Source organism: Vulpes vulpes, chromosome 4 (assembly GCF_048418805.1).
Source record: "Vulpes vulpes isolate BD-2025 chromosome 4, VulVul3, whole genome shotgun sequence".
Taxonomy (NCBI): domain Eukaryota; kingdom Metazoa; phylum Chordata; class Mammalia; order Carnivora; family Canidae; genus Vulpes; species Vulpes vulpes.
The window spans coordinates 119,326,628-119,340,969 of record NC_132783.1 but is presented as its reverse complement, the minus strand read 5'-3'; positions in this window follow the sequence as shown (position 1 = coordinate 119,340,969).

Here is a 14,342-nt window from a genome sequence, read left to right as displayed (position 1 = left end):
CCTTTTCAATACTTAGAAGAAGGAAAATATTTTGAAAGAGATTTTTTTTTTAAAGACCCCTCTCTTCCTTCCTCCCACCCCTCCCCTCAGACGTTATCTCTAAAACAATTCATAGCACATATAGCTAAGTTTATGGTGGATGGAGCTGTACTTCTAATAAGACGTGGAACGGCCCCTGAGAATTTTCTTTAAACTCAATAACAAAACCCACGGAAGAGGTAAGATGCTGCTGGCACCGTTTCTGCGTTACTGGGTTCTGGAAAAACTTATCAGACTTCTTCTGACCCAAAACTCCCTGGGGAGAGGGCTCATCCATCACCGAGTGTGCCTGTCCAATGACTGAGCCCCTTCAGAGCTCTTCCCCTCGCTCCTGGCATCTATCAGAGCCCTCACTAGAAACCGCCAAACAAGGCAGCCAGCCCAAGGAAACAAGTGAGCCAGCAGGGAAATCGGAACGTGGCCCAGAGAGGCAAGTCACTGAGAAGGGAAAACATTACCCATCAGGAAACAGGGTCTTCAAGCTATGGAGGGTCACAGGGCCTAGGTCCCCTGGGAAAGACAGAGCAGTCCTCTTGCAATATCAGCTGGAACAGCGCCTCATGAAGCAAGGATGGAGGGGGGCAGAAAGAGCAAGGTGAAAGAGGAGAGAGCAGAGCTCTTACATCAGCTGCGTGTTGCACCCCCAGCTTGTCAAAATTGACATAAACCCACTGTGGTCTAGCAACTACTCAACCAATGAAGCTGATGGCTGGCTCTTGGTCTGTCACAAATGAGCTACGGGCAAGCCATAGGACTTCATTCAGCCTCACCGTCCACTTTTGAGAATTGACAGTGTTAGGCTAGTTGATCTCTGAAATTCTTACCCCCACCAGAAGATGAGGCTGAGGCCATTGGGTAGGACTTGATGATCAGCCTTCAAAAGTGCAATTGTAGAAAATGGAAGGCACAGAATCTGGAATGCAGGGAATTGAGGGGGTGGAAATCAAGGCACGAATCTTCCACTTTCCAAAATTGTCCATGCAATCCAATTTGAAATAGTCTATCTGCACCTTCCCAGAAGCAAACACACACTTAGCAAATGCACACTCATTTTATTGTGTTCAATAGTGGGTAACATCCGCTGGGTGCACAGTATGTGCCAATCACCATTTGGAAGCATTTTACATGTACTGATTCACTTGCTCCTTACCACAACCTTATTAAGTAGGGACTATCATCCTGCTCATCCTATGAATGAGGAAACTGAGTCAGAATGAACTCGGGTTCCCATAAGGTCAGGGCTGGAACTTGAACCAAGTAAGTCTAAAGTCAAACCCACATGTTCCATTGCTTATTATAACACAGTGGTGCTTCCCTGGCTAATGGTTCTGATGGCCTACTTTACAATTTAGGCTGGAAAAGGTTACTGCACACCACATTCTGAGAAAGGAGTGGCTAACTGGAATAATGGCTAATTATAATATCTATTATAGAAATAATATCTATTATAGAAATTTTACTGTGTGCAGAGCACTTTATATGTATTACTATATTTAATTTTTAAAACAACTTCAAAAGGTAGGTACTATTCTTATCCCCACTTTAGAGGTGAGAAGTCAGAGGTTTTGAAGGGTTAAGTAGCTTGTCCAAGGAAACAAAATTAGCAGATGGTGAAGCAAGGACACAAACCCTGAAACAGATTGCTTCTAGAGACTGGAGTAAGGATCAAACGTATACAGGTACCAATCCAGTGGCCCAAGTAGGTAAAGTGATAAGATACATCAGATATAAATGGGAATGAGCAGAGTTGTTCGCCTTAGAGCACATGCCTCCACGAAGGGAAGAGGCTACTCCTTAGAAGTGGCTGGCTGCTGTCATGCAGGAATATGAGCCCACTGGGTCGAGTCTTCTATTTTTTTTTAAAGAGAAGGTAAAATCCGGACTTTTAAGTGTAATACTCTAATTTTTAAATGTTGGCCATTATTTCATTCAAATTATAAAATGTTACGTGCACCCTTATTTCTCATATGCAGGATCCAGTCTGTGCATTACTTTAGTCTTGCTATAAATTTTGGATTCTGACAGTGCTGGATTTGAATCTCTGCTCTGCCACTTACTCAGAAACTTAGTTTAACATTTCTAAACCTCCATTTTTGTCGTTGTGTATGGTTGGACAAATACCCTTTTTATAGGGCCATTGTGAAGATTGATAAAAAGGGATGGACAGTGTCTAATATAGTATGCATTCACTAAATGATGGCTATTCTTCATTTTTAAAATATTGTCATCATAGAGTTGGCAGTGAATAAAGAAAAACAAAGCATAAGAACATTCTCATCTTTTATAGGAATTTAAGGAAGAAACAATAAAGGCCTTGCAGATGTCAACATCACAAGTAGTGGAGGAAGAAGAAGAGGAGCTCATGGACAACCATCTTCTGCATTTCCAAAAACGGATAATACTTTGGTAAAGGACAAGTAAACAGAGAGAAAATGGAAGCTGAGGTTATCAGATCCACAATAACAGTAGGCGTAAACACGTGCCCAGAAGAGTGGAGGAGATGTGCTTTCTGCAGAGTTTATAAGTGGTGGAACTATCTCAACATGTACTTCCTAACAACTCATTCTTGGGGAACGTTCCATTCCTTCCAAGACCCGACAAAAACTGTTTGTCCCAGCATGATCCCTATGGGATTTATATCTAGCTGTATTGCCTTCTTTCCCAACCAGGAACCCAGCTCAACCATTCTTTGGAGGGAAATTAGCAATGGCCACAAAGGGTTAGGAAATTGGAACATAAGTAAACAAAAAATCTGCAACTTGAATCTGCAGCAAAACAAATTAAGGTAAAGCTGTTGATGAGGGCATGAGGCCCACCTTGGTTTGCTTGCTTTGTGCTGCAGCTGGCAAATCTCTAATCTTGCTCTACCTGTGCATCAGGTGTCAGACCAAAGAGTGAGAAAGGCCAAAGGGAATCACATAAGGTTTTCACAACTCAGAAAACATAAGTTCAAGTTGTAACGGGTCAAGCCATATCATCTTGGGGTCCAACTCATGTGGCCTTCTGCAACAGGAACCGAAGAAACAATAGAACTGAATAGACTATTCAACCCCGTACACCTTGTTCACTTAAAATGAACTTTTTCCCTCAAACTTGGTATTATGTCAAGAAGGAAAATAAGCCTAGGTAAATGTGCTCTGGCAATTTGTGTTTAATTTTGCCCATTCTGATTGCTTGTAACCAAATACCCAGCATTTACTTCTGGATTGGCAAAGTGGGAAAGGCTCTGTAAGGATTCCAAACCATCATGGTCAAGTCAAATTGTCTCATATTTACTGTGCCTTTCTCACAAACATCTTACCAGATAGGTTTATTTTTTAAATTTTAATTTTTTAAAGGTAATCTCCATATCCAACATGAAGATTGAACTCATAACCCTGAGTTTAAGCATCGCATGCTCTACCGACTGAGCCAGCCAGGTACCCCCAGGTAGGTTTTATTTATTTATTTATTTATTTATTTATTTATTTATTTATTTATTTATTTATAAAGATTTTATTTATTTGAGAGAGAGTGAGAATGAGAGAGATCATTGAGGGAGAAGAAGAAGGAGAAGCAGACTCATACTGAGCGTGGAGCCTGATGTGGGGCTCAATCCCAGGACTCTGGGATCATAACTTGAGCCAAAGGCAGATGCTTAACTGACTGAGCCACCCAGGTGTCCCATGACAGGTTTATTTTAAATTGAATTATGAAAGCAGCCTTGAAGGCAAACATCTCCAAGGGGCAAATGGAGAAATTTAGGTGTATGAGTCTTTGTTTTTTGTTTGGTTTTTGTTTTTACTACCATCTGAAAGTCTTTCTGCTTTGATACCAGCTGAAGGCAATTTTGCATGTGCCTAGGGCATGGTCTAGCACGTACAAGAGCTCAATACTTAGTAAACATGTAAACGTGACTGGTTCTTTCCCAGAATCATTTTCAGAGAGTATTAAGTTAAAGTGTGTACCAATGTGTTCCCCAGGGGAAGCAAAGTGAGGCCTCGGTTCTTGAACAGGCTGAACTGAGCTGCAGAACTGAGTGCTTCTTTTGGAGAATGAGGTAAAGGTTTCCAGAGACAGCAGAAGTGTCTGGGGATGGAATGAGGTCCAAGTAGAGTCCTATCATGTCCGCTCTTGCACAATTGACCAACTTTGTCCTCCTGACCTTCCAGCCGGGGGTCTGGCACCACCACACTCACCCTGAGAAGGAGTTCATGGGAGCTCCTCATTTTTGATAGACCCTGATGAAACACATCTGCCAAACTGACTTTTACAGCAGTGACAGGTTGGCTGTCACACAGGCTTTGGGGACTCCTCCCAGAGCCTTTTCCCCTGGGAACAACTTGCAGGAATTCGAGAAACAGTTCTGCTGCTACCAAGTTATGTGATCTTAGGCAAGTCACATGACACACACATTAGACCCCTCATCTCTCCTTTCTACTTCAATAATGAGTTAAGAAGACCAAAAGGGTCATCCTCACTATTTTTATCAAAATCTAAATTTCTAAAGATTTCCTTCATTCTTTAAAAATGATCTTACATCTTAGAGCAAATACTTTCCCCAAAGAAATAGCATCTCTCCAGTTCTCTAAATTTTCATTTCTAACAAAGATAACCTTAATAGTAAATGGGGATTGGATGTTACAGGCAATTTTTAAAGACTATACCTGCTCAGGGGTGCCTGGCTGGCTCAGTTGGTAAAGCATGCAACTCTTTGGTCTCAGGATCATGAGTTCAAGCCCCATGTTGGGCGTGGAGCCTAGGATCATGAGTTCAAGCCCCATGTTGGGCGTGGAGCCTACTTAAAAACAAAACGAAATAAAATTACACCTGCCCAGAAAAGTAAAGTGAAGTGCACGTGTTATTGTCCACATGAAGCCCTCTGATGTATCTTAATAAGCAGATAGAGCCTCCGGGCAGCTGGGAGCAAATAGCTCTGCAAGAATAGTGAGTGTGGTACAGTTTGAGAAGATAAAAACAGGACACCCACATTGTCTGCTGCAAACTTGGATATCTGGGCACCCCTCCGAGAACCTTGCTACCATATCTAGGGATCTGGATCCAGAGATGTCCCCTGAGAAAGCGAGCAGGATCCAGCTGTTTTTTGACCTTGACCAAATCTAGAAAGTTCTCCTTTGCATTCACACTTCCAGGAATTTTTTTTTGAAATTGAGACAATTTAGACATGGGAACATGTGAGGAGCTCTTACTGTCTGCCCACTTCTCTCCACCCTGGATTCTGGAAGGTCCTAATGTGAAGAGTCAGGAATGTTTTTCTAACAGCTAGCTCTTTCTCAAATCAGGGCTCTGAATCTGGGAATTCATCTGCAAGAGATTCCAGTCATATGGTGTCTTTCCACCTCTAAATATAAAGCCACATCCACAAGAACTGGTGCCACCCTGATACAAAACCAAAGGTAGTATGAGTGGCAAAAGTAGCTCCAAACTTGGAACTGGAAGACCTGAATTTGAGTCTCAATTCCAACATCGGTCCTGGGTGAAACACCAGCTAGCCTTCCTGAGTAATGTGAAACCATTTGTTTCAGTAAAATCTAAATGATTGAAACACTGTCCCTCTCTCAGAGACATTGGGAAGATCAGAGGGTAATGTAGGTGCGAAAACAGGCTGTCCACTATAAACTACCATGCAAGTGTAAAACGGTATAACTTATTTTAGAAGACAACTTACATACCATGAAAGGACATGAGCTTGTGGTGATCTATCTCAGACCTCACCCGTTCCTCCATTCCTCCCACCTTCTGCAAGATGGCGTGATTTGTCATTCATTTCATTCATTTCACTCATAGAATGAGGGCCAAGCATCCACATTCCCCTTAGGAAGACTCCACTTCCCCTCCCTTGCAGCCTTCCTTGCCCCATCCTGGTATGGGATGACTAGACAGCTCAGAGATTGCTCTTGTGGGCCAAAGGGCCTCTTGTTTTGTTTTGTTCTGTTGTTGTTATTTTTTTTTTAATCATCAGTTTCCTAAATGACTGAAGAATTAGCTTAGGCATTGGAAGTCATTTAGACATTAGTTAGAACTATTGACATAAGAGAACATAGGTTTAAAAAGTCACATTAGAAGTGATTGCTAAAACATTTGGAATTTTCATTAGGAATTTTGGAAAGACTGGAATTTCTGATTAACACACGAATCATAGGAAATGATTCTGCTACTTTGCTTCTCCAATAACATGGCATTTCCCTGGCCTAACCTTAAGCTGACCCTTTTTATAATGTAATATAATATTAGTCAGGACCACCCTCACCAGACTCATCATTGGAGTTTGTCTAGTGATGAAGAGCCTTAGTCTTTATATGTTATGTGGGCTGAATAAATAAATGAATGTTTAAAAAAAAAGTTCAAGGTAAGCACTAGAAGATGAAACAAGAAGTATAACTTCTAAACCCCTTATTTATAATGTTTAAGGAATTGGCAGTTACTGACTCACTTCCTAATCTGGCGTCAAAAGATCTTGGCTCTTTTCTTCCTGGGATCCTCCCAGTGAAGGGCCACATTGTGACCTTCTTTTTCTTCTTCCTTTTTAAAAAGTGTTTTGCTTTCTTTTGACTGCCATGGACTTTATGAAGTCTCCAAGTCTATAGTCTGAGAGTTTAATACACACGGAAGGTGCCTCGGACAGGGTTTGGGGCAGTGCACATCAAAGTACAATTGCTCTGGGCCGCCTGGGTTGCTCAGTTGGTTAAGCGTCTAACTCTTGATTTCCACTCAGGTCATGATCTCAGGGTCATGAGATCAAGCCCTGCATCAGCCTCTCTGCTGGGTGTGAGCCTGCTTAAGATTGTCTCTCTCCCTCTTCCTCTGCCCCTCCCCATCACCCCTCTTCACCATCATGCTCTTTCTCTTAAAAAAAAAAAAAAAAAAAAAAAAAAAAAGCACGGTTGCCCAGACCACTTGTGTCAGTGTCCTGATGTCAAAATGTCACAGCCGGGGATTCCAGCTTTGTGGGTCAGTGGCAGACTTAAGAATCAACATTTTTAACAAGATACTTGATTATCACAAACTCAAAAATTTGATAAACCTTTACACTGCTGGTTTCTCCCTGTCACATGTTAGCAGAATTAGTACTTATCTTTACTATAGAGATTTCTGATAAACAAAACTTCTCTTTGAAGGGTTGACCTAGAATTTTTAACTACATCATATACTTAAAATTTTTTTAGCATACTTCCCTGATTCTAAGACACACATCTTCACATGTTAACATCACTGAAGTTGAAATTTGGCCATTATGATGGAAGTCATTGCTACATGTACACATCAAAACTTGCAGGATGAGTATCAGTTACTTGAAAGAGAATCCAGTAGTGGGGCTAGCTTTTAAGACATGCTGCAGTACTGATGATCTTAATCGCCCAGCGCCTATACTCTGTGAAAAAGACATGATATTGACATGTGATTCAGAAAGACCAGATGTGAATTTGGAGTCATTTAGAAATATTTTAACCAGTTTATTGAATTTATATTTTTCTCCCCATGAATGTTCAAAAGCTCTGAATGATAGAAATCTTTGTCCAAATAAACCTAAAAAGAGGGTTTCAATAAGTACAAACACTATATTTCAATAATAAAAATTTAAAGCATAAATAAAAATTCAAAAGCTATAGAAGCATATGTCAGAATTTAATTGGAAGAATTTTTTCCTTTAATGTCATATATTATACTGATAACATCTTAGATTCAGCGAAATACAGATGTTGTCCAAATAAATAGACCTTCTTCTATTTTTGTTGACCTACTATCACAGTTTGCTTAGCAAATGTTTTTACCAACCTTTAATCCACTACAACTTTACATGATGGAATCAACCTTACTTGTGCAGGCTGCTTTGATAAACATCATCCTAAAAAAAAAAAAAAATCCTCCTAACTTGATCAGACTAGAGGTATTTTAGGGTGAGATATACATGTTGTACATATATGTATATGTGTGTACATATATGTATATATCTACGTATTTGTATATATATGTGCCCATATATGATGTACCCAAGTTCGATATCCCACTTTCCAAAGTTCCAAAGTACACACCCACACACCCACGTGCACACACATCAGGCTTACACTCTAACAGTGCATCATGGGCCTATGTACACACCACACTTCCAGACAACATGCTGAGCCTGGCTCCTTTGTAAATATATCTAGGAAGTATTCACTGAATAAAACACCAAACAATGTCTCCAAGAATGAATGGAATCCAAAATACTTTTGGCTTTCTGTATTCAAAGTGTTCTCAAGATGGCAAATCAAAATTTTAATCTTTATGTGGTCTAGTCCACAAAGCTGGTTTATAAAGGATCAGCACTTACTATAATAGACAATTTGATGAGCACTGACTCATGCTAATTTTCTATTATTAATGCCTTCACTTTAAAGTAATGCAACCTCAAATAAGGCCATGAATGATCACCTTCTAAGCACGCCATATCCAAACAACAGTCTATATTGAAAACTTGTAATGTATCTGATGCTCCCAGAGAATAGCTGGCAAGCACTTTTGAAGGGACTTGCAAGGAAGCCATTTAGTAAAGCTGTTTGAAAAGGAAATAACAAGTATGGCACATTTGCCATGATAACCTCTTCCTAACTGGCTGAAACGCACACATACACACACACACACACACACACACACACACACACACACCGTACAAGCCAAAAACAGTGAAACACCCACTCTATTGAACAATCCTACATGGTGATCCTTCAAAATTACGCACTTGCATTTGGAAGACTACACAAATCTGCTGTAGGAAGACATGCTTCTCCTCTGAGGGGCAGGATGCCTCATCAGAGCACTTGACATTCAATTAGGAGGGTTCAGTCTTCAAAATGCAAAGTAATGATTTCCTCCATATATTGTCCCACTCACTGCTAGGCCAGTTAGCATGAACAGGTAATCAGAAACCTTTAACACTTCAAAAGAGGAGAAGCGGGAATCTCTCAAGCCCTAAATACACCAGAGCTCTGAGCTTATACCCAGAAAAAGTCTGACTAAAGAAGTGGTTCAGGGTAAGTTGCTTACTCAACTGCTAAAGAAACCAAAGTTAAGAAACAATACCTTGGAATTTTGTAATTTATTTTTTAACAATATATTTTTTAAACTTTTCAGTTTTTAAAAAAATCTTGCCCTATAGTAGTTATGCACTGTAAGTACTGATAAGTTTAGTAAGTGACTAAATGTTCTCTTCATAGAAAACAAAAAAGACCAGATTGTGGGCAAATGTGTGCTACAGTCAAGGCCAATGTGGTCTGGGTCTGCTCCTCAATCCACCTGCTTAACTTCTTTTTCTCCATCCATCAAAATGCCTCTTGAGGCTGAGATGCAAGGGGCTATGTGACACTCTCACTGATCTCTTTGCTGATCCCTCATCCAACTCTACACTTCTAGCACTGTCCTTTATATCTGGGGAGCCATCCAGTTCTTGTGAGCAGAAATCATTTTATGATTATCATCATAGTCTTCACAGTGCTTGGCTCAGGTCCTGCACATACAAGGGGGTTAAGAAATGGCATAGCTCTGAGAAGAAATAAGCAAACTTCAGAGACAGCCTCATGAACCTCAGCTCCCCAAGTGATAATAAAGGGGATGGACCTCCACCCCCAGCGACCTCTCATGCTGCCTATAGTCTCAAGGAGCCATATTTTAAGGACTGTGTTCTTACTTCATCCTCTTCTAAAATTAAAATGGCAGAAGCAGCACCAGCATTACATCACATGATTGGATATGTTGATCAGATCACTTTCCTTTCTGCCCTGTGCCTGCTGCCTCATCACCCCCTCCGGCACCAAGCCCACTACTTCCTGTGACTCTTAACTCCTCTGTCAGAGAGTGAAGGAAGGAGGAAGCAATAAATCTATTTCACCATATAAAGCAGTGGCTAAGAATGCCCGATTCGAGGGTCAGATCACTTGAGTTCCAATTCTGAGTATACAACTTATTAATACCACACACTGAGCATGACATTTACATCGATAAGCCTTGAATCCCCCAGGTGCAGAAACACATGAGAATGCTGACTTTATTGGGTTGAACTGATCCGTGGGACCCAGCTCCTGGCAAGTGATGAGCACTCAAAATGTGTTAATAACAGCATGGCCTTGGGCTGGCCTCCACCAGATGCCTCCTCCTGCCGTGGCTCTCCACGACCCCATGATTCCTGGTCTCACAGCACCCAAGTGGATGCACATGATGGAAAAAGAAGGGAGGGCAAAAGTCTCCAGGAAGCGACAGAAGCTCTGACTGTGTCACCACCCACTAACCCCTCTGATGCCATTTACTTATGCAGGGGGCAGGTGTGGATGAAGCTTAATTTATACAATAAAAAGTCAATTTAGCCCCAAACTGTTAAAGTAGTTTATTTTTGTAGACATGGCCTTGCACATGTGGAAAGAGCACTCAGCATTGGTCCAGGGTTTTGGGGGCTCTGGGGTCTGCAGAATCCAGCTGCAAGGCTGAAGGTCAAGGCGGCCAGGAGTGGGCCTTATTTATAACAGCCTGAAGTTTCCAAGTGAGCAGAACAACAAGACCTTGCATGAGATGAGTCATACCGACTCCCAGGATCAGAGAAGTCACAGAGGATCAAAGAACAGATGAGCCTTCCAGCTCCCTGCCCCTCTCAAACAAAAAGATGACTTTCGGAGGGCTCACTCTAATCTGTTCCAACTAATTTTCAGGGATTGAGTTGAGAGGAAGAGTCAACAGGAGATTTAGTTGCTATAGCCCTGACAAAGTGGGCTTCAGTGGAATAATAAAAAGCGATCTTTTCCTCACAGCAAAATGTATGGAAGTCAAAATCTTACTTGGGCTGAAGAGATTAAAGACATAACTTAGTAGTGTGTCAAGCAATCAAAAATAAACGTGGATGACATTGAGCAACCTGCAATGCACCACAAATAAATGTTACTTATTTATTCAAGGATGCTTATGTAACTGTTTTCAAAGGGCACATGTATTTTGCTTTTCCTGTTTAATTCTTTGTTCCATTATGATGTCTGCCCACCAGCCACAGGTCAGGTTGCAGAGTAATGTCACACAGGCTGGATCACAGCATTCAGTATTTTACCCACTAATCACCTCACTTTGCAAAGCAATTGTAGATGAGTTTTGCAGCTTAATTTATACAATAAATTGGCCTCATGAATGGCCGTGCAGTTGATTAAAAAAGATTTTGGCTAAAGAGCCAGGGAACAAGGGACTCTCCATGTCTGCTGTAGGAGCCCTGCTGCCATCCACACTACCCTGTTGGTTCCTGCCTGGGTTTCTTATAAACAAAGCAACTGGCGAAGCAGTACATATGCCCCCGATCTTACAAAGCAGAGTTCACTGGGGAGATGAGACCAACTTCCCTGTGGTCCATCCTAGAACAGTGCACCGAAAGCCCAACAGAGCTATACTTTGGGCTGCATGGTGAGGGAACTCCAGCTTCTTCTTTTTAAGATTTTATTTATTTATTCATGAGAATACACAGATAGAGGAGAGAGGCAGAGACACAGGCAGAGGGAGAGGGAGAAGCAGGCTCCATGGGGGGAACCTGATGTGGGACTTGATCCCGGGTCTCCAGGATCAGGACCTGGGCTGAAGGCAGTGCTAAACCACTGAGCCACCCGGGCTGCCCGGAACACCAGCTTCTTACCTGGTATCATCAGAGACTGCACACAAAACCAACACAGCATGTCAGTACCTCAACTCCAGGCCTATTCCACCAGCTCAGCATTCATGCTTAGGGAGAGACTGGTCTTTACTGGCTGAGGGCCGAGATGCCACAAGCCAGCTGCAGAATTTCCCTATGGACATCAGTGGTTAGGGGAGTATCAGCCTATCTCCTGGCATGATCACAGGCTGACCAGGATGAATTGCTCTAGGCACTGGGGCATCCAGTATCCGCGGAGGGGCCAGCCTCATCTTTAACAAGTTAACTCTTACCTCTACCAGGTATAAGTTGTTTCATGTAGTCACATACCTGCTACCCACTCTGCCCACCATGGATTTATCTATGGACTGTCTGAATGTAAAGGATGGATTTCTGAGGTCCTTTTCCACCCACCCCAAATCCAGTCTCTGCTCTTTCCTGCCATGTTCCACGCCTTCCATGGACCACATCACCTAGGCTAACTTGCCTTCCAACTTATCTTTGGACTGATGGGGATCAGAGGAAGAGGGACAGGTCTGGCATTTCTTCCTTACTCACTCCCTGCTTTAGCCTGAGATTATGGCAGGGGCTATGTCCTTCCATGCTCACGGTTCCTGCTGGGTGCCCTCCTCCACAGCTGAGCTCTCTTGAGAGGAGCAGGAGTAGCAATGGCTCCCTGCTGTTTCATGTCCCTGTGCTCATGTCTCTTTGCCTTGCCCATACCTCTGTGAGTAGTCCCTTCATTAACATCTCCTCATTTGAACCTCCTGAGTCAGATTCTATTTCCCGTCAAGATCTGATCAAAACAGTAACTTTCAGCAATAATATCCTGTGATTTTCACACTTGTGGTCCAAATAGACATATGTATGCTTTGTTGAAACAACATCCTGAAAGAGGTACATTACTGTCACCAGAATGACTTCTGATTCAGGTAGGAAAATGACTGTACATGGGTTATTTCTTTAACTCAGGACTTTACACTATAAAAGGATCTATTGATAGTGATTAAGTCCAATTATGTCAAGTTTACTAAACAGTTACCTTGAAAATCACATATATAAATGCAGACATATATCTCAACTAAATAGTATTACTGGTTAGACTTCAGGTATAAACTTTGCATTTACTAATGAACTGGAGAAAACACTAATCCCTATTATAGACTTGTCTGGATTGTCCCTTGTCTCCTACTTGCATTGTCCATATTTGGATGATCCTTCTATGGACGCTCCATGTTGATCTTGTTCTGTGTCCAGGACTTGATTCTCTATCTAGAAAATGAATGCCAGCCGGGACTAAACCTTCACTGCTAAATTATTGTAGAGTCTTGGCTTAATTCTGATGCATTTGGCAAAATGCTGGCTGCCTACTGCTTTTATTCCTTGTTTTCCCACTGGAACAGTAATCTTTTATTTAATAAGTTTAAAATATAGTTCAGGATGCCAGTTGTTGCCACTGGTAATTATTAGTACTTTAAAACTTGAGAAGGAAGAGATTTTCCCCCAGAAAATTATTTTTTAGACAAAATAATAGATTTACCACATGTTGGTTTTGACCAAGAGATTTCATGTCAATTTTTTCAACCCTTTTCTCCAAGAGGATTGGTCATTTGGATGCACATGATCTTTCTCATCACCAGTCTTTTCTCTATATGGATCTCTTCTGACCCCTTTACAAAATAAAAGCCTAAGGAACAAACAAGACTATTCTAGATGTCTGGGATGGAAGGGTGATGGATGGGTGTGTTAGGAGAGTTTTTCTTTTTCCCTGAACTATGAATTATTAAAAGCTTCTTCATCTTATAGAATACTGAGCACCATAATCTCACACCAAGCATCTTTGGCTTTGGTAGAACTGATGTCTTTGAATACTGACAGCTGGTGTTGCAACCTACTGGCTTTGAGCCTATCAAGTGAGTTACAAGGACACTTTTCTGACTTCTGACTACATGAATCTTTATTCTTACAACACGTGTCTGGCAGTTACTATCACAAGACCATTGCCACTCAGAGAAGGGCCATCTTTCTTACCATTATGCTATCCCATTGTCCAGCTTCCTATGTTCTTGTTACAAGTTACGAGGAAATGGCTTCTCTGTGTGTGTGGATGCAGTTTGTGAACCAGAAGCCCATAGCTCCTGGGATCTTCACTCTTCATGTTCTTTGTTTTTTCAAAGAAGTTTTTAAAACTGATTCTAGTGAGAAGAGTACTCTGGTTGAAACCCAAACATTAAAGTATTTCTCTGGCCACCTCCCACACAATCTACACACACATTAGATAGAAATACATATGCCTTAGCACTTCTAGTGTAACAATTTTAAACATCCCAGTATCGGCAGCTTGGGAGCTTCTGACTTATCAATCACCCAATAACATGCAAAAACAAAATATATGTCCAGAGCCAGCCTTTTACTCAGCCAGAGTAAATGGTACTGATGTGATATGACTTGATCAAAACAAAAAATATTCTCTACCCAAACTATCTTCATCCTTGACACCATACCTGATAGTCCATCATTATAGGTGTTTCCTCTGAATCTGTAGAGTTATTATTATTATTATTATTATTAAAGAAACATTGAATAAAATGAGAATACACTATAGAGAGGCAACACCTTAAAATATTTTTGAGGTATGAGACATCAGCAGGTATGTGCTGACAATAAA